At 25.9% G+C, this 27016-nt stretch overlaps 1 long non-coding RNA gene across 1 annotated transcript; it reads left to right on the plus strand.

Moving 5' to 3' along the window:
- Positions 1-80: 80 nt before the first annotated feature.
- On the plus strand, positions 81-26751 carry LOC142327114 (uncharacterized). Its single transcript, XR_012756919.1, has 4 exons — positions 81-686; positions 11991-12197; positions 24374-24869; positions 26502-26751. It is a non-coding gene; the product is annotated as an uncharacterized LOC142327114 (long non-coding RNA).
- The last annotated feature ends 265 nt before the right edge of the window (positions 26752-27016 follow it).

The raw sequence follows: 27016 nt of genomic DNA on the forward strand, positions 1-27016 counted from the left end.
TGAAATTATGCAATGATTTTAATAAACTAGTGAATGAAAAGAAAACACTGTAAACTAATAAATGAATTCAATTTCCATTTTTCTGAAATGGCTGCTGATAAAGTCAATTATTAATGCTGTAATGTGGGATTGCACCAGGGAAGTTATATGGACTGTTATGTTACAAGTTCTGTAAAGTATGGAACACAATAAAAGAAATGTCACAGATTACATGAACTGGTATGCTTAGGATACATGAACCTACTTTTCACTGAGGTAGTGTCCAAACACTGAACAATCTACCAATCTGCTTAATAACATCCACTAATGAGCTATCAGTGAGAGCTTTGACCACTTGGTTATCAGACGCCATGAGTCAATGCTTTTAAAAACAATTATTATCTATGAAAGAAACAGATTATTCATTATCTTATTCCCACTTGTGCATATTTTCATGGTGCAACTACAATAATATTCATTCAGCAAAGTCATTTTTTATCTTTTAAGGTAAAAAATAGTCTTGAAACAAATTATAACAATAATTACTCTACAATCATCGTTAAAAAAACAAAAAAATGTGAACATAAAAAGGAGTATATTTTAATAATATATTTGTTAGTGAATATTGAACGAAAATTGACAGGAGCTACAGATATTTCAGAATAGGATTATAGCATTACTTCTATGGAGTAGGCAGAAGATTTAAGGTTAGATTTAGACTTCCATTGCCTTTGAGGTTTTTTAATTATTACGCTTAAATTCAATATAAACTAAAACTAAACATATAATAAATTATATAAAAACATAAGAATTAATTACGTGTAATTTTTAAAAAATGCCAAGTTTTAATTAGAAGTTATGTTGTTGATATGAATTTAAACTAAATATAGTAGAGATTATGTTTGATAATTATTCAGTTTATAAATTTACTGCTTCCAAGGAAATTAAAGTATTACTGTTATTATCATTATTATTATATGAAAGCCAAATATTTTTTGATTAATTATTTATAGATTCACAAACTATCATGAAACAAAGTAGTTTTCTTACATAGGGATTATGTACTTGATAAATGTATCTACTACTGATTTTGTACCTATTCCATGAATATGATTTATTATTAAACATAATTTCATAATATAATCTTTCATCAAATTAATAAAATGTTTATTTAAATTTCATTCATTAATCTAACCTAGTTTTGTTTCTTATAATAAACAAACTTATGACATGACATACTCTTCTACTTTTCAGTAAGCTGCACTTGTCAAAGAATTTTTTATTTTTATTCAAAGGCATTTGAAAAGGAACATAATCTTAGATGTAAATCTTATATTATTCATAATTGTTAGACAAAAATACTGAAGACACAAAGGGATTAAGAGACAGAATTCTCTAGGCATCTTTGGCAAATGCATAGAACAGATTAGTCTATATGAAGATATATCTTTCTTCACTGTGCAAATGGTGGGATTAAATTTTTGTACCTTACACAGTTATTAAGTTCATTCTATGAAATAAAGATCTTAAACATATTTAAACTAAGCCGTGGCTTTTCATGCGTACTTGACATGTAGCTTGAGCTCTTTGGATCTTCAGTTTCAACAGCTCTGAATGCTGTTTGAAGTTCAGCTTGCGGGTTTTTTATAGCCTAACACTCAGCGAGTGAGAGATTGACAATGTGGTGGAAAACAAATGAGAAGGAGATAGCAGTTGAAGTGGTGACATACTCACAACAGGGTAAAGAAGAAAACAACTGTCATCCAATTTTCAACTTTGATTGTTAATAATTTAGGAACTAAGAAGGCTCTCAGAACCTGGCAAATTGCATTTTGTAGCAAATTTTATGGCATTTCAGAAAATCACCTTCCACTTGATCAATTTTTTTATAGTTTTCAAGATATTCACGAAAAACCGCAAAAACAGGGGCTAAAATCTTGCTTAAGGGGTGGGGTTAGTTTTTCAAAATGAAATGTAAATAACAGTTTTCCTCTTGTTTGGAATAGTTAGTGTGCAAAATTTCATAATGATACGAATCAAATTATAGATATGCACAAAAGACAAACAGACATTCTTTAAATATATATAGAAGATTTTAGGATACAAAAATGTAGATGCAATGCCATGTGATAACTGCCACATTGATGTGTTGTCAGCTGTACATGTGGGAACTATATATTACCAAAAATCATTAGAGTGCTTATTAAGGGTTAAATCAAATTACATATTGAATACTGATTTGTAATTTTCCAAATTATTTCCTGTAATACAGTTCATAATAAACCTTAAGTATTGTGAATTAATAATTGATTGAACATTAATGAATAACTCTGATTTTATATAAATAAAAAATAAAAAAATATATATACTGCAGTTTATTTTATAGTTTTCGGTGTTAAAGGAACAATAATGAAGAAATATGAGTTGACGTGAGCCAATTAGATTTCTGACATAGAAACTCAAACAAAAATTTTTAAATTTTCACCTCATTGGACCTTCAAAGGTTTTTCTATACATCAACAACTCTCAGATGATAGCATTTTCATGCACTGAGTATGATTTTAGGTATTTTAATCTGTCTAAATAATAACAATAAGCACCTGCTTAGTTCCTAATAAATAATTAAAATAGCAAGAGTTAATGAACAGGAAATAGAAATGGAGGACAACTTTATGTAGTAGGATAAAAAACAAAAAGCAATTAAAACAGTATGCAGTTTAGAATGAACTACAACACCTGATTTTATTATGATTCCTCAAACAATGGCACAACATATAAGCAGCAACGTTGGTTAGTAAGATCATATAAAAAAAGGGATGGTTTTTTCCTAATGTATATGTTATTCCATCTTTAGCTTTTATTTTTTTTCTGTATAATAACATTTATTGAATGTGATTTTAAAATATCGACACTTCATCACTAAGTTAGAAAATGCAGGAAACAATTCATTTTTTAACAGATAATTACAAAACACTCGATTATTATATAATGGAGTGTTTTGTATTGTATATAAATTATTATATAATGCAAACTCACATTTTATATACTGTTTAAATATATTATTTTAATATCACCTATTTATTACTTTTTTTATGAAAAAATTAACTATAACAAACAAAATTTAATAAAAATAATGTATATGAATAAATTTAAATGATTAATTTTAAAACTAATATTCTACTCAGTTAAATATTGACATAATTCAAAAGTATCCATATATTGAAGTTATGAGTGTGTGTGTGTGTGTGTGTGTGTGTGTGTGTGTGTGTGTGTGTGTGTGTGTGTGTGTGTGTGTGTGTGTACGCACACATATAGATACTGTTACAGTATACAAGTATAGAAACATATTATATAAGTATTCTTGAATAATATCATTACAATAAATACAAACTACAGTAATTAAATTTTGATTATACAAAGTATGGTAAATAATAGTACATATTAAATCACAATAAAATAAATATCACATAGAATATTAAAAAATAAACAACCCAAGTATAACACTAAATACTAGAACATTTACGGAACTCACTGTTTCTATTTTTCTAATTATTTAATAACTGACAATTAGTATCACAATAATGTATTAATTAATTATAACATTAAATCATATTTTATATATTTTAATTTCAGGAACTTTTATCAGATTAAAAAAAAACTGCCATTGTGACTAATATTAACATTACTAACCTCTACGGTGTAAAATTTTAAGATAAAACATATTATCCTAACATTCACTGGTACATACAAAATTAATGAAACTACTTTTAATAATCTAATTTATATGTTATATCTAATTGCTGTGAGGTATATTCTTGCTGGTTCTATACTTACTTAATTATTTAACTGAAATATCTCTAAAATCACAATGCAAAATTTTTAAGATCAAGTTCAGAAAATTATACAACCAGAAAATTATATAATTGCATTATTTTTTTTAATTACACAATTTTTTCTCTGGTAACTACAGATTTACACTCAATTACAATTGCTCTACTCCTTTTTTTCAGATGAAAAGAAATGAATTTTATAGTGTGTGAAAAAACAAACAATTTTTTTATAACTTACAAGAATCAAATAAATGTTCTGGATTCTAATTTTTCTTTCTTCATTTTACAGGCTGGGTAAAATTATAAAAATAATAAAATAAGTTACAAAAATAAATAAAAAAATATAAAGTACAATCATAATTAAATCTGAAGTAATTATCAAGCCCCAAACTATACATTTTTAAAATTGTTTTTAACAAAAAAAAAAGAAAAGAAAACAGTTAAGTTTTACCGATTATGGCATTTTTGGGCAATCTTGTCAAATACGCTTTATTATTGGTTGACTGATATCATGTCTGGTAATCAACAATAACTTTACTTAGTCTAAAGTGAGTTGAAAACTAGACTAAATAAATATTATTCACATTGCTCTTACTTATATACACATAAAAAAAAATATAATTGTACTCAGCTATTTCAAGAAAAATTCCCATGCTCTTATTCCAGAGGAAAAAAATATGTTACGTGCAAGATTTAGTGTTTCTGATGATGCTTAGGATAAATTACTTTAACACTTTTTTTCAGTATTTTAAAACAAATCATGATAATTTCTCATGATTTCCATCTGCCAAAGGCCTATGAAATGTCTAAACTTACAACTATCTTATTGACTTCAAGTAATGCAAGAGCTTCATCCTTTGGTTTCGGAAACCATTTCACCTATTCCAAACGGTTTAGCAAATTCTTTTATAAATACTTAACTGCTTAATGCGACATCATTACACTGAAGCTCAATTTAATTCACTAATTATTAAACAAAATATTTACATTTAGGCTAAAAGTGACTATTAATAGATAGAATATATAGCAAATATGTAAAACTTACTGTAACTCTCACATGTAAGTAAGGATTCTAGAACCTAAAAAAATAATTAAATAATAATGGGCTGATTTAAAAGCTCAGGCTTAAATTAAAATATTCTACTCTTCTACATTAATGTAAACAAAAATTATAACACAGATACTAAAATAATACTGTTAAAAAATACAAAATGGATCAGTTTAGCACATTCAATTACAAAATAATCTATTAATATTTTTATAGCGAGTACATAAGTATATTGCAAAACCAAATGGTCTGTTTTGGCCCTTATAAAACTGAGAACAAAGTTTCTCTGCTTTCAACAGTAACTAAACTATATATGTGTGAAATAAGGAGTAATTGATGTTGCTACATGTCATATAACAATGGTCACGCACTCAAACTACAGAAGTGTCAAGAATGAAAACTCAGCTGAATAACTAACCACTCAATTACTTTTCATGAACCCAACTGGCTATATAGTTTTCTAATTCAGGTCAATATACTTTGGTAGTTGTATGTGGTTGGTACCTTGTGTGTGGTATTTATTTTTAAATAAATTTTTAATTTTAATTTTTTATCAATTATAGATTTTTCACTAACACTGTTCTTAACTCTACCATTTTTTTCTTTGGCAAAATCTACATCTCTTAACTTAAGGAAAGAATCATATTTTATAAATCAATCATTGTTAAAAATTTTACAGGCAGCAACTACATACTCAAAATACAATTTTAAATAAAATAAAAATCTTTCAAAAGTACTATTTATAATATGCATTAACAATGACCACACTCTCAGTAATACTTAATGTTAGTGTTTGTAGAAGTAGATCAAGCTAACTGTTGCAACTTTTGTATCTCCGAAGAAATATACACGGTATGGCTATTATAATCATTAAAAGTTTACTCACATACTGGACCTTTCATTATTTTTTTTTAAATCTCAATCAAAATGAGATTCAGCTCATACACCTGGTTGACTTATATGCTAGGATTTACAATATTTCAATTATATAACACAATGACTGGCATTTTTTTAAAAATGTAACTTTTGTGCATTTCAAGACCCCCCCCCCATTGTCATTGAAAAAACTGTTTGTGATTTTATATTCAAATAGTGCAGTACCCAGGTCCAATACAAATTTAATCCTGCTAACATCAGAATTTAATCTTTAAAATTACTTAGTATGATGTAAAAATTAAATGAGGAGGATAGAAAAAAGTACAACTGCCACATAGAAGGGGAATTGAGGGGTGAATACAATACTCGTCATAAATGCTCATGTAGGACATATGTAATCGGTACCGCAGCCAAAATTATAATACCTATTAATCAAATTTTTTAAAAAATTTTCAGGTCTGGTGGCTTTTGTATTACCGGTATAAAAAATGCAGAATTAATTAGCAATATAGCTTGTTATAGCAATACTTAGAAATCAAAACATATTATAATGAACTGTCATTTAAACTTCATTATTTCCTACTTTTAAATAAATAAATCTTTAACTTGATTAGAAAAAAAAAAAAATAATATGTAGATCATGTCAATATTAATATTAAACAGTAATAAAAAAAACATGAAAGGTCAATACTTATAACATATAAACGTGAACAATAATTCAAAAATTAAAAATTTTCATAAAATTGTTTAAAAAATCAGTTAATAATTTAATAACTGGAAGACATACATATACACACAACAAATAATAATAATAATCATGGATTTACTTTATTTATCAAGAAAAATGAATTATTATTAGTTCTCTATACTGTCAAATTATTATTAAATAATAACTTTCAAACCAGTAGTACTAAAAATATATCTTATTAATGAGAACAATAAATCTTTCCAGTAATGTCTAGCAGAAAGATGAGACTAATTATGACATAGTTACTGCTGAGCAATAGTCACCCAAGGTTCATTTAAATATTCAACAGGATGAACGTGTTTCACGTGAGTTTTTAAGTTACCTTTTTGTTTTGTCATGTGATTGCAAAAAGGGCACTTAAAATTTGGTTCCTTACCGCATTCAAATTTTTTATGGTTATAAAGTGAATTATAAAGGGCATATGAACGATCACAAGCATCACAGAAATAACGTATATTTCCATCCGAATCGGATCCTTTTGATGCATCAATTGATTCTTTACGTGAAGAAGATTGTTTATCATCACTGTTATCACGATGTGGAACAAATGTTTTTAACATATCTGATAATAATAGCGAACCTGAAATAAAAAGAAACTATCAGATAAAATTAAACTATGATATTTACATGAATATAGTGTAAAATAACCATTAAATAATCAGCTTATGAGGAGATTATATAATTTTAATAATTCTCTAATTAGATTAAAATCACAACTTTATAACTTAAAAATGATAAAAAAACAATATCTTACTAAAAAATTTACTTTTGAATACTTGCCAATTTTTTTTTAATAGCATAAATAATAAAATATATAAATACTGTTAACAACTGAATAAAACAAATTTTAATAAACAAACTAACAGGAACCTTGCTGGTTGAAGAAAATTCCTCAGGAGAGTGTGAATGTTTTTCTTGAGCTGCAAATTCTTATTTCTGGAGAAAAAGTAATCAGTTGAACATAGTTGTCAATTATTTAAAACATTTTTTATTGCTCCAAATTTTCTCTTTAAGTAAATTGATCTGATCTAAATGGATACCTGTTGCTTTAAGTGTATGCTTTTCAGTAACTGAGTATATTCCTTATATACATGTATATCATGACCAATCTCAAAAATAAACTTCTCCACGTTTTCAGACTTGACTAGAAAATCTAATTCTTGTCTAGAAATTGCATGGTAAGCATTCTAATTAGAAATTACAGTGTGCTGCATAAAGTAAAACTACTCGTCTATACCATCTACACCTACACACTCATATACACGTGCATAGTGGCAAGAAAAAATTATATTTAGATGTACAATAAGTAAATATAAAATAAGAAGAAAATAACAAGAGATAAGAGGTGACAGAATTTGATATATCAAACACACACTATAGTGCATTATCCAAACCATATCTCTGCCTAAACATGTCCTTTTTCACTCGCTCAGGGGTAATTGAATTCAAGTTTGACTGTAGATGTACAAAATAAAGAAGAATAATGAAGGGCTTGATAATATATTGCTAAACAAAGAATAATATTTTGTTCACCTACAAACACCTTTATTTTCTATAGCTGATATTATATTGTTAGTTGAACTAACAATTAAAATCTTTGTGTTCACTGATAAAAATGACAAAATAATTTTAAAATTCTTCTAGCAAAAAATTCTACCTTATTTGTAATTAAATAAAGATAATAATAAAAGCTGCTTTGAAAATGTAATTATCTATTATTTCTCCAAAAAACCTTTTCATAATAGAAAAAACGTGAAATATTATTTTCAACAGGGCCAACATTTTTCCTACAAAAATACAATCTTGAAATATTTCAACATTATTTATTCAGTCGTTTCAAAACTTATAATTGAAGGAAAACATAAAATAAAATATTATTATTATTATAACAAATTAAAAAAAAAAAGAAGGATTCTGGCAATCTTCATTATGCTTGCCAGAGAATTCATTATATTTAGATAAAATGAATGGTTATTTTAACTATCAAGTAATCCAAAGTAGAAATAATGTAATATTATAATAAATTTTACCAAACTAAACTTATTATTCTTTATAAATACTATAATAGTAATATTCGTAAGAGTATTTTGATAATCAATATTTCTGACAAACTAATTAATTTATTTTTAATTTTCGTAAATGTTAAACAATAAATTATTTAAGAAAATATAATATATGAATTAATTAAAGAAGAAGCACATTCAGTCTATTAAATTCAGTTATTTTATTACCTTAAAAAACTATGCTATAACAACTTATTATTTTATTACTAAACTTAATCTTACCAAACAGTAGCCTGGATTTAGTAGAATAAGGCACTGGATTCACAAAGATTATGATTACGAAGTAGTCCTCATATTCAGTTGCAAATATTCTATAGATATATTAGTAAACATCCACTGATGTGGACATATTCACTTCAGATGCGTCAAATCCAACAATTCTATGTTTGAGAAGTTACAAAACAATTTGAACATTTTTGAAAAGAAATAATGCAACCAATTCTTGACTTATTATTTTACATTATTATAATACTACATCTATTACTTTACCGATAGTGAAAAACTTTATTACAAATTTAAAAACTTACTGAACATTAAAAACTGTGACTGTTTCTATTAAATTAAATTTTTTGTTAAAAAAACTGTTCACTCAAGACGATAAAAAAATTTTCTTGTTTCTTCTACTTATTCACCCCTTACCAGTTTGAATAAAAAAATGTTATCCACATCTCATGTCAATGGCTCAAGAACAGAAAATGAACATTAAAAAAATGCCTTCTAAAGAAAAAACATGCCTTGATTTTATTTTCAAAGCTAAAAAAAAACGAAGAAAGGCAGTAAAGAATTATGATACAATAAAAGTGTTTGAATTTATACAAACGTTATTATATTGCACTTACATGGATTTATTTTATTACGAACATGAAAAAAGCTGGCAAAGTGTCCCAAGCAATGGCATAAGTTTCTCTGCTTCACTCTTGAAAGATTTTTATTCCACACAGTTTTTAAATATTAATGACTTAATAATGTAATATTTAGAGTACAATTACAAAAAAAATAAAAATTTTCATTAAAATAATTGGGTTTTGACCACCTTGGTCAAATTACATTTTTGCCTTAAAATTACACAGAATTAAACATATACTTGGGAAAGAAAATCAGAATCTTAGCATAATTTTTTTCTTGAAAAGGTAATGATTTTTATCATCAAAATTATTTAGAGTATAATTGCTAAATAAAAAATAAAACTTTTAGTAAAAAAAATTTGATCCATTTGAACCCTTGCTCAACAGTTTCCTCATATAACATTTTTATTTAAGTTTTTTAATCCTTTTTTAAAGGTCATTTTATCTACATTAAAAACTTGAAAATTAAAGTTTAAAAAAATTGATATTTGTAAGTAAAAGTCCCATTCAACCCCCTTGATTTTTAGGGGCTTAAAGATTATTTATGGGAGCAATTTTTTACTTCAATAAGTTGGCCCAATTTGGTGCAATGTTATTCAACAAGGCTAAAAAGAATTATAGAATACTAAAAAAAAAATATGGTTACATGATAGCCATTATTAAAGGGGGTCAAAAATTAGGCTAATGCTGAGGTATCAGAACAAAATTTTAATTTTTTTAGATCAATGGATTATCAAGATACGAGTTAAAAACATTTTAGAAATAATGTTGAATATCCCTCATTTCTAAATCTGATTGAATTACAATTTTGGAATTTTAAATAACTTAAAAATTACTTTCATTGTATTAAAAGCTCAATTTTCTATGATCACCATACAAAAAGTAAAAAATTATGAAGGTTGTCTGAAATGTTTTGAGCCTAACATAGAAAGATATATTTTTTCTGTCAAATACTTTTATTTTTCAACAGCCTTCTTTCAGGTTGATAGAATTTTTCCAGTAATGCTCTATCCTCTTTAACCTTTCTAAATAATAGCTTCTGTCTTTCTCTGCAAAATAGGCATTTATGTATGCAATAACCTCCTCATCCAATGAAAATCTCTTTCCTTCAATCAAAATCTCTTTAAAGTTAGGAAACAAAAAAAAGTTACTTGAGGCCAGATCTGGTGAATATGGTGAGTGGTCAATCAATTCAAAGTGTTTTTCGTGAATTTTAGTCATGGCAACCGTTGAAGTGTGACCAGGTGCATTGTCCTGATGGAAAAGCACTTTCTTCTTCTTCAATGTGGTCATTTTTTTTTGCAGTTTCTTTTTTAGTTTATCAAGTGATGTATAATACTGTCCCGTTATTGTTTTACCTTTTTGAAGATAATTGATAAACAAAATTCAGTTACTATACCAAAAAACAATCGCCATCACCTTCCCAGCCAATGGAACCATCTTCACCTTCTTCAGAGCAGGTTCATCCTTTGCAGTTCTCTGTTTTGACCGTTGTTTTGTGTCAGGAATCAGTGTCAGAGTATAGTGATGGATCGTTTCACCTACAGTTATGAATCGACACAAAAAATCTGACTTGTTTTGCTTAAACTGCTCCAGCAGGACCTTGGAAATGTTCATTCGAAGTGCATTTTTTGATCCAAAGTGAGCAAACGCAGTACCCAACGTGCGGATAGCTTACACATATCCAATTCTTCAGTTAATATGTGACAACACATTCTTTTGATATGCCCATAGCCTCTGCTATCTCTCTAACCTTAATTCATCAGTCGTCCAGTACCATTTGGTGAACTTTTTCGATGATATCGGTAGTGGTTGCAGTTTTTGGCCTTCCCAATCGCTCATCATCAATCAAGCTGGTATGACCATGTTTAAATTCAGCTGCCCATCATTTCAGAGTGGCGAATGATGGGACAGAGTCCCCTAAGCAGCGTCCAACTTGGTTTTAATTTGCGTAGACATGTTGGTTTTCAAATGCAAGTATTTAATCACACTACGATATTCGAGTTTTCCCATTTTCACAAAAACACTCACAATGACTTAAACAATTATCAAACAACAACTGAGCATCCAAAATGGCTGAAATTTTAGTGAGTACCTTTCAACGGATGCACAAATAAATTCCCTAACTTTTGTTGACGAGTGCTGCCATCTTCATGTTGAGGTCAAAACTTTTCAAGCAACCCTTGTAAATGGTGAAAAACTAGCCCTCTTCCTTCGTTAATTTTGTCCAAAATTTAATGCTGTCAATGACCCATATATATATATTTTTAAGCAATTTTCAAAAAAATTATGTTGAGCAGTCTGGAGATATTAAAAATACAATCCAACACACATACATAATGTACGTACAACTTTTGGTAATTCCTATAATTTTTTTGTTTTTTGGACTTACGGAGTCTTAAAATGGCAACATATGGGAAAAACCCTGACACCTAAAATGTTGGCTGATCACTCTACTATCCTTTTATAACTGCTGCAGCAGCAGAAAAATGTTTTTTTTTTTGAAACAACAGAAAAATAATATTTTTAAATAAATTAAAATCTACTAACATAAAATGTAGTATGTCATTTCAATATTAATCAGGTAATTCTTTATTTCAGGTATTATAATAACTTAAAATTGAGGTATTATCATAAACATCAATGACACTTTCATACAACATGGAAGATTCTTTCAAATAATTCAAGATCCTTTTTCATTTAATTATGCAGTTTCTTTGTTAATAAGAGTGCCATCAGTTACTCAGTTAATAAACGCATAAATGGTTTGGAAAGATCTGGAAGACCAATTGCCATATAACTTATAAAGTAAGTTAATAATTTTTAATGTTTTTAAAAAAGTGTTGTTTCATCATGTTAATTGAAAAATTTAATTAAATGTACATTCCTAGTCATTTAAAACATTAACTTTATTATTTCAGTATCTGACGTATACACAAAGTAAAAACATATTCAAATGATAGTATATAAATTTTAATTGGGTAAGTTTGGTGGAATGGCACTGATTCTGCCTTTCATCTTAAAGGTTTCAATTTAGAAACCTTTAATATCAGCATTTTCATATTCTAAAGAATTATCTAAAGGGGAGTACCAGTATTTGGGGGTCACCTGTAATCACCAATATGAATGAACTGAAATTTTTATTCCACTGATTCTTTATTAGGGCAAAAATATAAAAAATTGTAAATCACTTTGTTTCAAATTATATGAAATTATCTTACCAGAGAACTTTCTAAAGTTAATTATAGTTGTAAAATTAACTCAAGGTCATCTTCAGAGTTGTTCTATTGCAGGGTTTGTTAATGGAGCTGTCAAAAGGAAATGGAAATCCGTATATAATGTGGGCAAATAATATATTCTTTCAGCATAGTATTTTGTTCATTTAATATTCTATTTATTGAGTGTAAATTTCATACTATTCATGTTTATTAATTTCTTGATTTTTACAATGTGAAATTTGTTTATTTTGGTTAATGTTGTATGTTTGTCCTGTTTCTATAAAAGGATTTGAAGAAAATTTATTCTGTTGTCTATATTACCTAAATGGGTTCTTTGTATCTGTGTGTGAATGTGTGTTTTGCATTTTAAAAGTGTGTAATTAATATCTTTTAAAGTGTTCATGTTTGTTTTTAATAAACTTTTTCATTTTTTTAATAATAATAATTAATGAATTTATCACTAAACAAAGTTTGATTTAAAAATACATTAATAATAATAATAATAACAAACATCATTATAAATTATTAACTAAATTATTTAGTCAAGTGCCATTAAACTAGTATTGAGACACATCAAGTAGTGATAAAAACAAACACATAATTTTATAACAGAATGCTCTATGATAATTCGAGGCTGAAAAATTTAAAAGCATTTTTTAAATGCGAAGCAAGCATTAATATGCTGATATCCTGTAGTTTCTGGTTATGCAACAGAAATGCCAATATCTTGCAATTTTCTATTAACAGGAAAATATAGATCAGCTAAGCTTTAAATATGGTTTCAGCAGATGACATCTTCTTTTTATTTCTTTCTATTTTCTAAGATTTTAATTACTAACATTTTCTGTAATTTATATAAAACCTAGAAGTAATAAGAGCTTATATATATTTTATACACACACTTTTTTTAGTGAAGTAACACTCCCCACATATTGTATGAAAGTGCATGGGAACAAGGTATGTAATTTTAGTAGTATGTGAAAAAAGATAAAAAATGAATAGGAATCAAACAGAAAACCTACCTAAAGAAAGCAGAGATGATTGCAGTTTGATGATGCAGGGCAAGAAACAATTAATTCCTAACAGCCCATTGGGAAAACACACAACAGTAAGAATTATGTCCCTTACTCAAATTCAATCATATAATAACAATTATTATTCATTTAAAAAAAAAAATTGGTTAATTTTACAAATAGATAACAGAAAAAATTCAAAAAATGAAGTTGGTTGATATATAAGCTGCCTAAAAAAATTAACCATGCTAGTTTTCTTAACTTTTGATAATTGTGATACTCCCACAGTTTTCAGAAATCTTTACGATTCTGAAATGTATGAAAGAACTTTGAAATTAAAACTAAAATACATTAATACTGTTTATATAGAAAAAATGTATGAAGAAACAATGTTTAACTTAACATCAATAATAAGCTACTACATAATAATGTAAATAAATTACAGACAAGAAAGATAAATAATTATGCACATTCATAAAAATAAGTAAAAAATACTCTATTATGTTGCAAATAACAAAATTTAGTAAAATCAAAAATAATAATTTTTCAACAGGTGATAAGAAATTTACTTATACACTTGATTACTTTGTTAAGTTACAGTATTATTTCTAAATAATAGAAACATTTTTTTTGTGTTTTTATTCTATTTCTTTTTATATATGACTTTAGTGATAAGTATCAATAAATATCATTTTTTTATTTAATGAATGGTAATAAAAGACAAATTCATCTATGGTTTTTAGTAAATATTTTTCATGATTGCTTATAAAGAGCTTTTTTTAAATAAATAAAACATGTGTTAAACACATTTTCACAATTAGTTTCAATAAAAAAAAAAATTCACCATATTTCATATTTTCTCTAAGATTATCATAATTAAGTGTTATTTTCTGCCCTTCCTAGCATTGTCACTAACATTCATACTTGATGCATTTTTGATTATCCCCATTCTCAAAACTACTTTTAACAGAGTGTTAAAAATAATACTCTGATTAAAAAAAAACTTATTTTCTCTATATTGTACTTTACATGGAATAAAAAAAATTATAAAACACTTTTTTCTACTTGTCATGTTTGCTTATCTTGTCAACAGATTGTTACATTTGTCATAATAATTCTATGTTTCCATGTAGTGCTGACAACTGTTTATAGTTTTAGAAATAAATAACCAGCAAGTAAAATTTGCTAAAAACATAAATAGTTAACAAGTATGGTAAAATTATTAAATAAAGAATCTAGCACCAAGTTTGTCTTAGAGTTATCCTGAAGGGTTTTCTCAAAGCACATTCAGGTAGCAATTTCAAGGTATTCAATTTGAGATAAAATACGAATTATAAGGACTTAGAAATCTGAATGCGTAGGATTGAAACTATCTTATGAGACTTCCACTTCCTGCAGTACATACGGACATGAATTTTGTGCAAAAACAGAACATACATGATTACCTCATTTATGTGATGTAAGCAATTTCAATTTATTTTGGTCTTTAATCACCTGTTATTATTATTTTTTATTTAATTTTATATATCAACATTGTTTAAATACTGGCTTATTCATAAATTTTCTTGAAAACAATTATTAAATATATGGCAAAATATATAAAATAAATACAGTACAATACTTAAAAGTTTATAATCAAATTTATTACATATGATTTGAAGTACAAGAGGTGCAAACGTATAAATATTTATATTAAATATAAGTACTTAAAAATGTTTGCAATATTATACAATGTATTAAATTAAATAAAATTAGTCAAAACACATATTTAATATAAATAAGCATAAATTAAAACTAAATCTAAAAAGGTCTCGTACATTAAAAAATACATAATAATTAAAAAATATATAAAAAAAAAGCTCTCTTAATCCAAAAATAATTATATTACAAATGAAAATGCACGCAAATATCAATATTAATAAAAAACAAGCAAAAGTGAATTTTACAACTGTAAAGTTCTTTGTATGGTTCATTACAAAGAATATACAATATCAATACCATGCAACATTACTTAAAAAAAAAAAAAAATTGAAATCATTTGAAAAAGTACGTTAAAATATACTTTCAAGTTTTCAAAAAAACTTCTACTCACAATTAGGATAACTGTAGAAAACTATAGCAATAGGATGGCAAAATCTTTGAAATATATGTGTATGTTTGTTCTAATTCTTAATATTAAATGAATAAGTAGCAAATTTTAAACTAGCCAACAACAAGATTTAAACTTATATCTTTCTTGTTTTTGATTTTGAGTATTTTTTTTAAACTGCAATTAGTAAACATACTGTTAAATAGCTCATAAAATTTATTGTGAGATTTTAGTTCTATTGTAACGACTTGCAAATATCATTCGGGATTAATAATCCCTAACGAGATTAATGATATGGGATTAATATCATTAGGGGGAAAATCATTTAAATCATTAGGGGTAATAATACTTAAGAGAAATGAATAAATAACATGAAAAAAGCACAAAAGTGTTAACAATAAAGTTAAAAACAATCATGTACACCACTACAGAAGTAACAATTGTTCAGAACAATTTTTATGAACTAATTTTCACATGGATTTCTAATTCTTTTTTCTGCCATCTCCTCAGGTTTCAGATAGTGTAACACTCAACATAAGTGGTAGGTAATAAGGAAATGAAAAATTAGTGTGAACCGAAAGCACCAATCCCTTTCAAATGAAAGATATCTCTTCAAAGAGTATAGAGTAAAACTAAACACAACAAAACTAATCACTACTCCATCAGATTGGATCTGAATGAACAGTTGACCACTTACCTTGAGAAAATATATTTACAAAAGTACAAGAATAGTCTTTTTAATAGACAAGATATTTACTTAACTAATAGGAGCATTTAAAGAATTTTTCTTGTAGTTCCTGAAATGTATTCTCTTTACAGAAAAAACTGATGAATATTTTAAAGGCATGTAAATAAACAGAGAATATTAAATCCTAGGCGCAAGGTAGATTGTTAACTGGTTATGGATTGACTGCAATTACTTACAATTAAATTTATATTCTAGGAAAATAATTTCATAAATATCAAGTTGGCTTAAAGCATACACTATGAAAGAATACCTGACAGCAGATATGATCAACAGATGCCTTTTTTTTTATTACAAATCATACAACTTTCTGGATAATAAACAGTAGTTTGATCTGATATTATTTATTACAGGTGTTCTTTGAAGTAGGAGGATCTAGGTTTAAACCCAGTTGAATGTGTAATAATTTAAATGGAAATGAATGCTTATTTTATCCATGTGATTAAATTGTTGGGGTTCAATAAACACATCAAAAAATTAATCACCCTGAAAAAAAATTTAATATATTTGAAAATTGTGAAATTTACTAGTAATAATTTTAATAGTAATTTACTAATAATCTGATAAAAATAACATACTAAATTTAACAACACAACACGGATCAAATATACTGACTGATCATATAATAAAGAAGTTTGCTAACTTCTTAAAATATGGGTATATCCATAAAAAGTTTCACAAAATTCCATGTTTTGGGCAGTGACAAAGAAAAGACAAATCACATTTCATAATGATAATAAATAAATTATTTTTAACTATATCTGTATGTTATTAATAGTAATTACACGATAATACTATCACTTAATTTTTTAATAAGCTAAAATAAAAATCTATACACAATGAATACAATAATATAAAATATCAATTAATTACACAATATCATCATACGAGAAGAGAAAAGATTTTTAGGTGTTTAGGTGTAAATGTGAACAATATTTTATTTTTTATGTTTTAAAATAAAAATAAAAAATTAATATTAAATATAAGAAAAAAAAAAATTTCTTGTCAAAAATATTTTCTTTTAAGTATCTCGTACCTACTTTGATCTTCAAACATAAATTAATGTTATATACTCACTAATCATTTCTTAAAATTTGTTGAGAATTCTTTGGCAAGGCAGTGCACAATAAAATAACCACCAATTCCAATTTGCTCAGAAAATCTCTGGCGAGTACTGCAGAATAATGGCTGACATTAAGAGAAAGACTGTTCTACATTATAAAAAGTTAGTCTAACATTGTTTACAAATGTTCCATCACTTAGATTTCTGTTTACAGATGAAAATTCACACTGATATGATCTTCAGTAGGCTGAATAATATTAATATTATGATGTGATATATTTAATCTTTGGAGGTAAAATGCAAATGACCAATGACACATTTGTTGATATGACTGATACATAGGACTGAGGAAGAACTACATACATAACATATGAATGATTTTATAGCCTGCATAAGAAAAGGCTTAAAATAATATAATTATGTGCTCACATATTGCAATAATAACCCTGAAAAGAATGGTGATACCACGTTTAGATAAACCACTGATTTATCACATACTGAACAAGCGAATTAGTTAATACATTTTTACAATTAATCGTTCTTATTCTTCTCTGATCCATATATGCTGTGCTATAAACTGAAAAATGTAATAATTTATATTAAAAAATTTATAAGCTTAAGAAAATTTCTGAAAAATATTTATTTATTAAATTATCTGAAATACACAAATGAAAAATGTTTTAATTAACTAACAATCCTTTCTTTATATGTAAATATTATTTTATAAAAACAGATATAATAAAATAAATAATGCAATAATTACAAAAATAATAAATAAATATGTATTCACACATACACACACACATCCTCTATAAAAAGAAATAAATAACATTAAAATCAGAAAATTACCAATAATTATTTTTTTTTTGTTTCAATTTATGTGGAAATATGTTTCAATTTATCACTCTGAAATTGATAACATGTTTATTCCTGAAGAAACTGACAATTACAAAAATTGTTTCCATTTATCATAAGGGATGATTGTATAAGATTAAATATATAAAGTGATTTTAATATTGGGTAACAAAAATATAGGTTTGTGAGCTTCTATGCCACAAAAATATTTAATATTTATAGAAATTGTAAATTATTAATCTGAAAACATGGACCATCTCTTAGAAAGTTTAAGTTATCCTTTAATCCTAAGTTTAGTTTAGTGACATGAATTATAATTTTTACCAACTGTAGCAGCAAACATATTAAAGTATAATATTTAATAATATTAACACAATATACTATAACTTACTATCCATACTATTCTAAAATAATACTGTTATTAGGAAATTAATACAAACATTAACACCAAATGCACTAAAAATAATACTAATAATAATAATAATAAAAAATACAAAAATATTATTCAAATGAAAATTGGGCGATATGTTGTGAAAATAAATTTGCATTAAGTTTCCTTACACTAATATGGGTGATGAAATAATCTGGTACTATCAATATTGTACTTTGAAACTGTCTGTATTATAGAAAACAGAAGTGCTACTGTGATAGGAGTAAAAAATTAATTTATAACTGCAACAATAACTCTTTAATTGCATTATAAGTACATGAAGAATGTGTAACATTACTCATAAGAATTTGATAATCTTACAAGTAAAATTAACATCATATTGAAATAAGTAAAACTACAGCAACAATTAAATTTCAATTGGGAAAGTTTACTTTCCCATTCAATCTATATCTTACCAAATTGTGCTGCACTAAGTAATTTCAGCATTGACTAAGAATAATACAACAAAATGCAATTAGGATGCAATAGAACATATATAAATCATAATAATAATACATATCAGTTTGTAATGGATATTAAGTAAATTTTGTTTTTCTATTCTGTCATATGCTTATTTAATTACAGTTACTTTTTCTACTGGCTTGCATGCTGATTAAATTAATTTAATCTAATCTTTCCTAAATTTACCATCCTGCAGTATATAAATAAAAATAGACCTTAATAAAATTCTTTTTGTTTGTTTTTTTACAATTAAAATTACTTAAAAAACAGTAATCGAATAACTATTTTTGTTTTAGAAATATCAAAATCCGTTTCAATGAGATAAAATTGAATCCTATGACAGGGTTACTAGAGGAAATAAGGAGTGAAGTAATAGTTCACCATTATCTTTTCCCCACAATTGAAATACTGTTGTATGTAGTATGCTAAACCTACTAAAAAGAAGATTATATTCACAATCACATGTAATACCTTCACATTATTCACCACAGAGACTGGATGTATAACTTTCATTACTTTCACAGAAAGCAGTTCTTGACTATTACTACTTATACTTCAAATGCTTTATATCAGTCATAGCCAAAAGAAAGACTGGAAAAGATATTGTAGAACAAGAAATTAAAGTACTCTTTTCGTGGGAAACAATGCATCACATACACTGACTGTTCAGAAGGAGAGAACACAAATAGCAGTTAGAAACATTAATAAAGGGCAAAGAGACACATCTAAAACAATGAATACAAATAAGAAGATTTTAAAGATATTGTTCATTTTATGATACAATATTAATATATTCTATGACAGAAATACATTCTACGTTTCAATATGATATAAAAAACAATCATTTTCTATGAAATGGCAGTCAGACATATATTCCAAGTTTCATTTGAATAACCTTTCTATAGCGGGTGGCGTATTGCTGTGCACATAGGCTAACGGCTGGCTTACTGCACTATTAACTACACTGAAACTCTGATAATATACTGCATACTGTGTAAGTATATGGAGCTATATGAGATGTTTTTGTAAAGGAATGACTATCTATCTGTTCTACCCATCCTATCAGTATATCTCTCTCGCAAGCAATGTGCACAGCTCTATGCTGCGCGCTATAATACAAAACCTACTAACATGCATTTTATTAACTAAAAATCAAGCAAAATATTAATACCTAGTTCACTAATCCAAATGATAAATAAATACTTATCTTAATTCTTAAAAGAAGTATTGTTATTTCTTATTCATAGCAAAATACTTACTGCACTACAGGACAGTTTTAAAATACTTATTACATAAAAAAGGAACCACCAAAAAACCAATTACGTTCTTATATTAAAAATGGTTCTAATAGTATTCGCAGTTGACACAGTAATTAATAAAATTGTAACTTTTAAGTCAAGAAGGTGAGGTGTATTCTAGTTAATAAAAAGAGAAAAATACATCTACAAAAACGTAAATTCTATCCACAACAAATATGAATTACAATGATGTGGATAATAATTATAAACTGATATTAATTAACATCAAAAATGTTATTCTTATTTTTATTATTATACTAGTAAGCAAATATAAAAACAAATTTTTCATACTGTTCATTTAAATGTTTTTCATGTTGGATGATTGTTGAAATAAAAAGATGAGATTTATAAGATTACTAATAACTACAACACCATCAAAACAGAAGAATTTTAATTCTTTCTTTTTTAAATAAGAAACCTATTAACACTTAAGATAATATAAACTAAAACACTAAAAAGAAAAAACTAAACCAAAAAAATTCTTACAAGAAAAAACAAACAATCAAAATTATATTGATAAATTAAGTTAATATATAAACAATTCATTATTACAATATACATTACTAATGCTAATAAGTTGAAAATTAAATATCAGCAACACAAATAATCAATTCAATAACTATAATTATTATTATTAACTTAAATGTTTCTATTACTGGCCTATTCTATACAAGGTTTCAGTGTAGGGATGGATAAAAAAAATTACTTTTTGCAGGCCATGCAGATATAAGAGATATGTTTACTATTTTATCTGGTTGCCGTACAATTTTTTTTCATAAAATTTAAATAAATTTCAGTTTTTGATTAAGTAACTTTTGGTTTTCCTGGTGAACATAATATCCATTAATTTCAGAATGTTATGATAACCTAACATATTTAATAATATAAGCCAAAATAAAAAATAAAAAAAAATTAAAAACCAGAAATATTCACTGTAAATTATTAACTGAAAATGAAGCGGTAATGACATTTAATAGATTAAAAGAACAAAAAAATACAAATACAAATGTAAACATTAGAAAGTCTAATTTATCTAGTATTTTTGCACACCATATATCCAGTAATCCATTATTTGTATTGTTTAGGGATGAATTGTCAATAAAATGTTCTTGGATCTATAAAGCTACTTTTATATAGATAATCTTTTATGTTAATAAATAAGAAACAATGTTAGCATATAATATATTAAGAAAGAAAAAGTCAAACAGTATTAAAAAATGTAAACCATCCAATTCCGTAGAAAATTATAAAGATGGGTTCATGAGAAATGTGTAAGAATGTTTCACAAAAGGTTCATACCATCTAAACAATTTTTTAATACAACAGTATATTTTAAATTTGTATAATCTCCAGTAACTGATTTATTGAAAGTTTTATTATTAAGCTAAATATATATTTTCTATTGAGCTGGAATTTTAACTAATCTGACGTCAATATGGATTTACTTGCATTACTTAATCCTAGATATCTACCTAAATTTATATTATAGCTTAATTTGGAACTTCAAGCACTAATACAAATTAAGAGTATCAATAGCTGATATTCTATGTCAATTTGCAAATAGGAATACAGAAAAAACATCAATCAGTAAAGTAAGGAAAATTTTAAAACCAACACTTTACAACTATAGAAGGATCATGAACTTCTTATGACTATTCCAATAATTATTATTGCAAACTGAACAAAAGATAATTCTTTTTAGATCTTCTGTTTTTTCTTAGAAAATAAAGTAATTTGTTTTTTGAAAATAAACGAATAGCCTTTTTGAGATTTGGAACAAATATGTTAGTATGGCTTCTATTAACTCAAACATTATCATACACTTAATTTAGACTGCAACATAATACTGTTACAAATAAAAATCCAGTTAAGGAAAATCAAGTGGTGCGTCATCTAAATCTACATTTTTACAGTCAATTAACTGGTTATCTTCAAACTCATTATTTTCCAAATCAACATTGTCATTTCCTGCTGATTCAACTGAATCGGTTGCACCAGGTGTGTCAGGGATCATAGTCATATCTACGTTTTGTTTTACAGATGCAACTACTTTCTGTTGATTCTTTTCTCGTAATGTTTTTTCAGCTTGCGCTTTTTCAGCTTGTTCCATAACTTCAGCAGAATGTTTATTCATAATATGAGCTTTTAAATTACCTTTAAGTTTCGTCATATGATGACAATATGGACATTTTAAGGAGGCAGGTTTACCGCATTCAAATTTTTTATGATTATATAAAGATGTATATTGGGCGTATGACTTATTGCATGAACTGCATATATAACGGTGCGGCTGTGATTGTGACTGTTGATTTGATGAACCTGGTGATAGATGCTGTGGTGGCTGATGTGCTGGCTGAGTTGCTGGTAAATCCCAGGGAAAAGAAGAAAAATTACTAAACCATAAATTTGGATCAACACCTATGGCCATTAGATCTGCCATACCATGATAACCTGAAATGAAAATTAAGTAAGTGTTATTAATTAAGTAAATTAAAAAAAATTAAAATTACAAAAAAAAAGATTCATTAGTGGAAAAAAATACTATACTTATAAACTGGTATGTCTTAAAATTAACATAAAAATTCAAGAGTTTATTTACAATAATCATTCAAAATCCCATAATTCTTATGAAAAATAAAACCAGATTATTGTGATAAAAATCTGACCCATGAAACAGGATAACTCCTCATAAACAGCTGTTGGCTTTGAAGTTTTTATATGTTACCCATGATCTGTATATACAGGAACATCACAATTAACAACAAATATGATATACAATAGGGATTTTCTTAACCAAGCTTTCATCTACTACGGTATCATAATTGAATTATAATTCTTATACTTTTTGCCTATAAATAGTATTTTTATCGGTATTTTAAAACATATGGTCAAAGTAAATAGCATTTAGATGCCGAGACTGCTTAAATAACCTGAGTTAAAATGCATGTTTAAAACTAACTAGTACCAAAATAAGTCACTTTTCCCCCATCAATTAGGGGTCATGTCAGCAGGCTCTTAACTTAAAAAAAAGTAAAATTGTTGTAAAAAAAGAAAACACAGTTTTATTGATGGGTAAAAAGCTGTTATTATTTTGGTAAGAGAGATACTGTTAGATGCATTAAAATATGAATTATTCTTACCAATCTTGCTATCCTGGGACATGTTAGCAGGTCCTTAAATTGTCAGCACACACAACATGGTCTATTCAGAGAGAAAAAATTGCTAATTCCCACATAAGTTAACATTCTAACTCTAGTTATTTTAAGTAGCCCATCAAAATAATATTACATTAAATGACGCAGTAAACTTTTTATTTCATATTTAACTTACAGTTAACTCTTCAACAGTTTAATTTATACATTATCAAACTGATCTTGTCAACTTGATATATGTAAGCAGTTGGTCATCAACCTTAACCTACTTTTGTGCTAAGGTAGCACAAAAAGTTATAATTAAAAAAAAAAAAAAAATAAATATAGCTTTACAACATTCAACACCTGGATGGTAATTTGTTGAGTATTTAACAAAATAAAAATGCTTTAAATATGTAAACAGTTATTATTACTTTTTTTATCCAAGAGTATAGTCCATAATTGCTTAATTTTCAGTTTAATTTTAAATAATTTCATCTTTATAATTTAATAATTAAAGTTTAAGGTCTGTTTTCAGATTTATTATGGCTATGAAAATTAATTATGAAATTTAATTAATTGAATTTAATTAAATTCAATTTGGTTTAACAGATCCCTATATTATAAATGTTCGTCTAATCAATTTTAATTGAAAAGAAATTATTATTCTCTTGTTACAGGTACAACTTATTGTGCAAGGAACTAAATTTCTGAAAAAAAAAACTGAAGAATGAATTAATGGTTAAAATAGTTTTTTAAACTTTTTAAGTACTTTATCTAAAGTACAACTACTAATCAAACGAAGAAAAAAAAACTTACTACTATTTTCTCCTTTTTTAAGTTTCAAAAACTTTTTCGAAGTGCACACTGCTTCATCAACAAATATAAAATTTAGAATTACTCAATTGTTAAAATTTTTAGAAAGATATTCTCAAGCAGTGTGCACTGTGAAAATGTTTGTGAAACTTAAAAAATGAAAAAAGCAGTAACAGTTGTTCTTCATTTGATTAATTTTAAAAATAATTCTACTGCTATGACACTTATTAAGTTATTCTTTTCTAAAGTATATTTATTCATTCAAGTTTGGATAATAGAAAAGACAAAATGTAGAAATGAAAAATAATATGCCATCAAACAATAACTGAAGAAATTACACCGCCACCATCACCACTACAGGTAACAAAAAACAGTTTGTGTTAAAGTAAATGTACTATAATACTGTATTATGAAAAAGCAGTAACCTGGCAGTTTATTTCTTTCATTTAAAACTTCAACTATCATTTTATTACATTGTTAAATAATAAACATCTAATAACATTGCTGTTATTTCAAATGTAAAAAGCAACCTGATTTTATACTTATACATTATCAGAAAAAAGGTTTTACTGTTAAGGTAAAATAATTGTAGCTTTCAGTTAATGAAATGAAGATTAGAATAGTTTTACTCCAAGTTTAATGAGTTTCTTTTCTTGATGTATTTTTACATCAAGATTGAAATAAATGATTTCTTTCTATAAAAAATGAGTTTTAAATGATTTTCTTTCTATAAATGATTCCAATGGAAATTCATCTGTCGGTCAGTTGCCTAAAAAAAAGATACAAATTCAAAAGTAGCAGATGAACAGTGTAGCTCATTGTAAAAACTTTTATTTCTACGGCAGCCAGAAATAAAAATTATTTCACTGAATGCCAAAATTATATCTAATTTTGCTTCTTTTCAATTATAAAGTTATAATTGTATTATTTACAGCACAACTTTATCATATTTGATGTAAGTCATAAATAAACTTTTTAAATATTGATTCTACTAAATATAAATATGCTTATGTAATAAGCCATAATAGTTGGATCTGCAAAAAATTAAATCTTAAAAAAGTAACCTTACCTTCATGGACTGACTAATGATAATTTGTTGATAAAACTTTACTTGACAAACAATTTTTTTCTACAAGCGTACAATAGTGTAATATTGATAAATAATATTTTAATAAAATATTAGGAAAAATTATATTAAAATTAGGAAAATTATATGATAAAACTTAGTTTTATGATAGTATTATCACTGATTTTAAAATTATTATATTTAATTTCTATAATTATTTGAAAAATTAACTAGATAATGTAATTAACAACTTTTTTCTATTGTCTATTAGTCAATACCTGCCATAATAGAAGATTTAAAAAAACTGCAATAACATTTAATTTTTAACAATAATCTATACAATTAATTAATGTAAGCAATAACATACTGTACTTAATGACATAAATATAATGAAATACAAACATTAAGCTCAAGGTAAAACAAACAATTACTAATATAATAATACTAACACGCATCAGTTATTAAAAAATTCAAACATGTTAAGACATTAACTATGGCTATAGATTACTTTTTAATTTGTATATCGTGTAAAGAAATGTAAAAATGCTACTCCTCATATCAAATTTCATTCTACACATCATATATAAAAAACTATATCATTTGAAACATATGAATTATAAAACAGTTTAATTTGTAATACACTAAATGGTCATTACATGAGCTATTTCGAAATAGACTGATCAAGCATTACACATTTTCTCAACAATATAACATTTTTCATTTTTTTAATGAGTATATAATTATATATTATAATAATATAATATAATATAATTTGTGTAGGATTCAAATGGATTTCGTTAATTAATATATATATATATATACACTTCAGAAAAAAAAATATTTTAAGACATTTTGAGGGAAAGTTTAGTTAGTTGCTACCAAAAGAAATTACACAAATCAATAATACAATTCTAATTTAATTTCAGTGCAATTTAAGTGGTGTACAGCTTCTTAACTTGGGTGTATGGAAGAGTCTTCGTAATACTAATGGTTAGCAGTGACAAATTTAATTGAGACTAAGACAAAATGTAACCTTAATGTTAGTATTATCACAGAAATATTAGTTAAAATAATTATGATATTAACAGATAATTAAGAATTATATTTTTAATGGATGTAATTAAAATATTTACAGAAAGTGAAAACAATTAAAATTGATAACATTTATGAGTAAATATACAAATTAAATAGTATTTTAACAACACTTTATTAAAATAAAACCATTAAGTAATTAATGATTTTTGTAACTTCAACATTTTCATAAAATACTTTAAGACAAAAAAAATACATAAAAAACGTTCAATAGATGCATATTTGTTATAATCACTTTTAAATAAATACTATATTATGGAACAAGAGATGAAAAATTGAATATATACATATATATTACTTTTTTAAATTTAATTAAAAAACAAATCATTAAAGATTTCTACCAGAAAGC

This window comes from Lycorma delicatula, chromosome 6, assembly GCF_047948215.1.
Source record: "Lycorma delicatula isolate Av1 chromosome 6, ASM4794821v1, whole genome shotgun sequence".
Taxonomy (NCBI): Eukaryota; Metazoa; Arthropoda; class Insecta; order Hemiptera; family Fulgoridae; genus Lycorma; species Lycorma delicatula.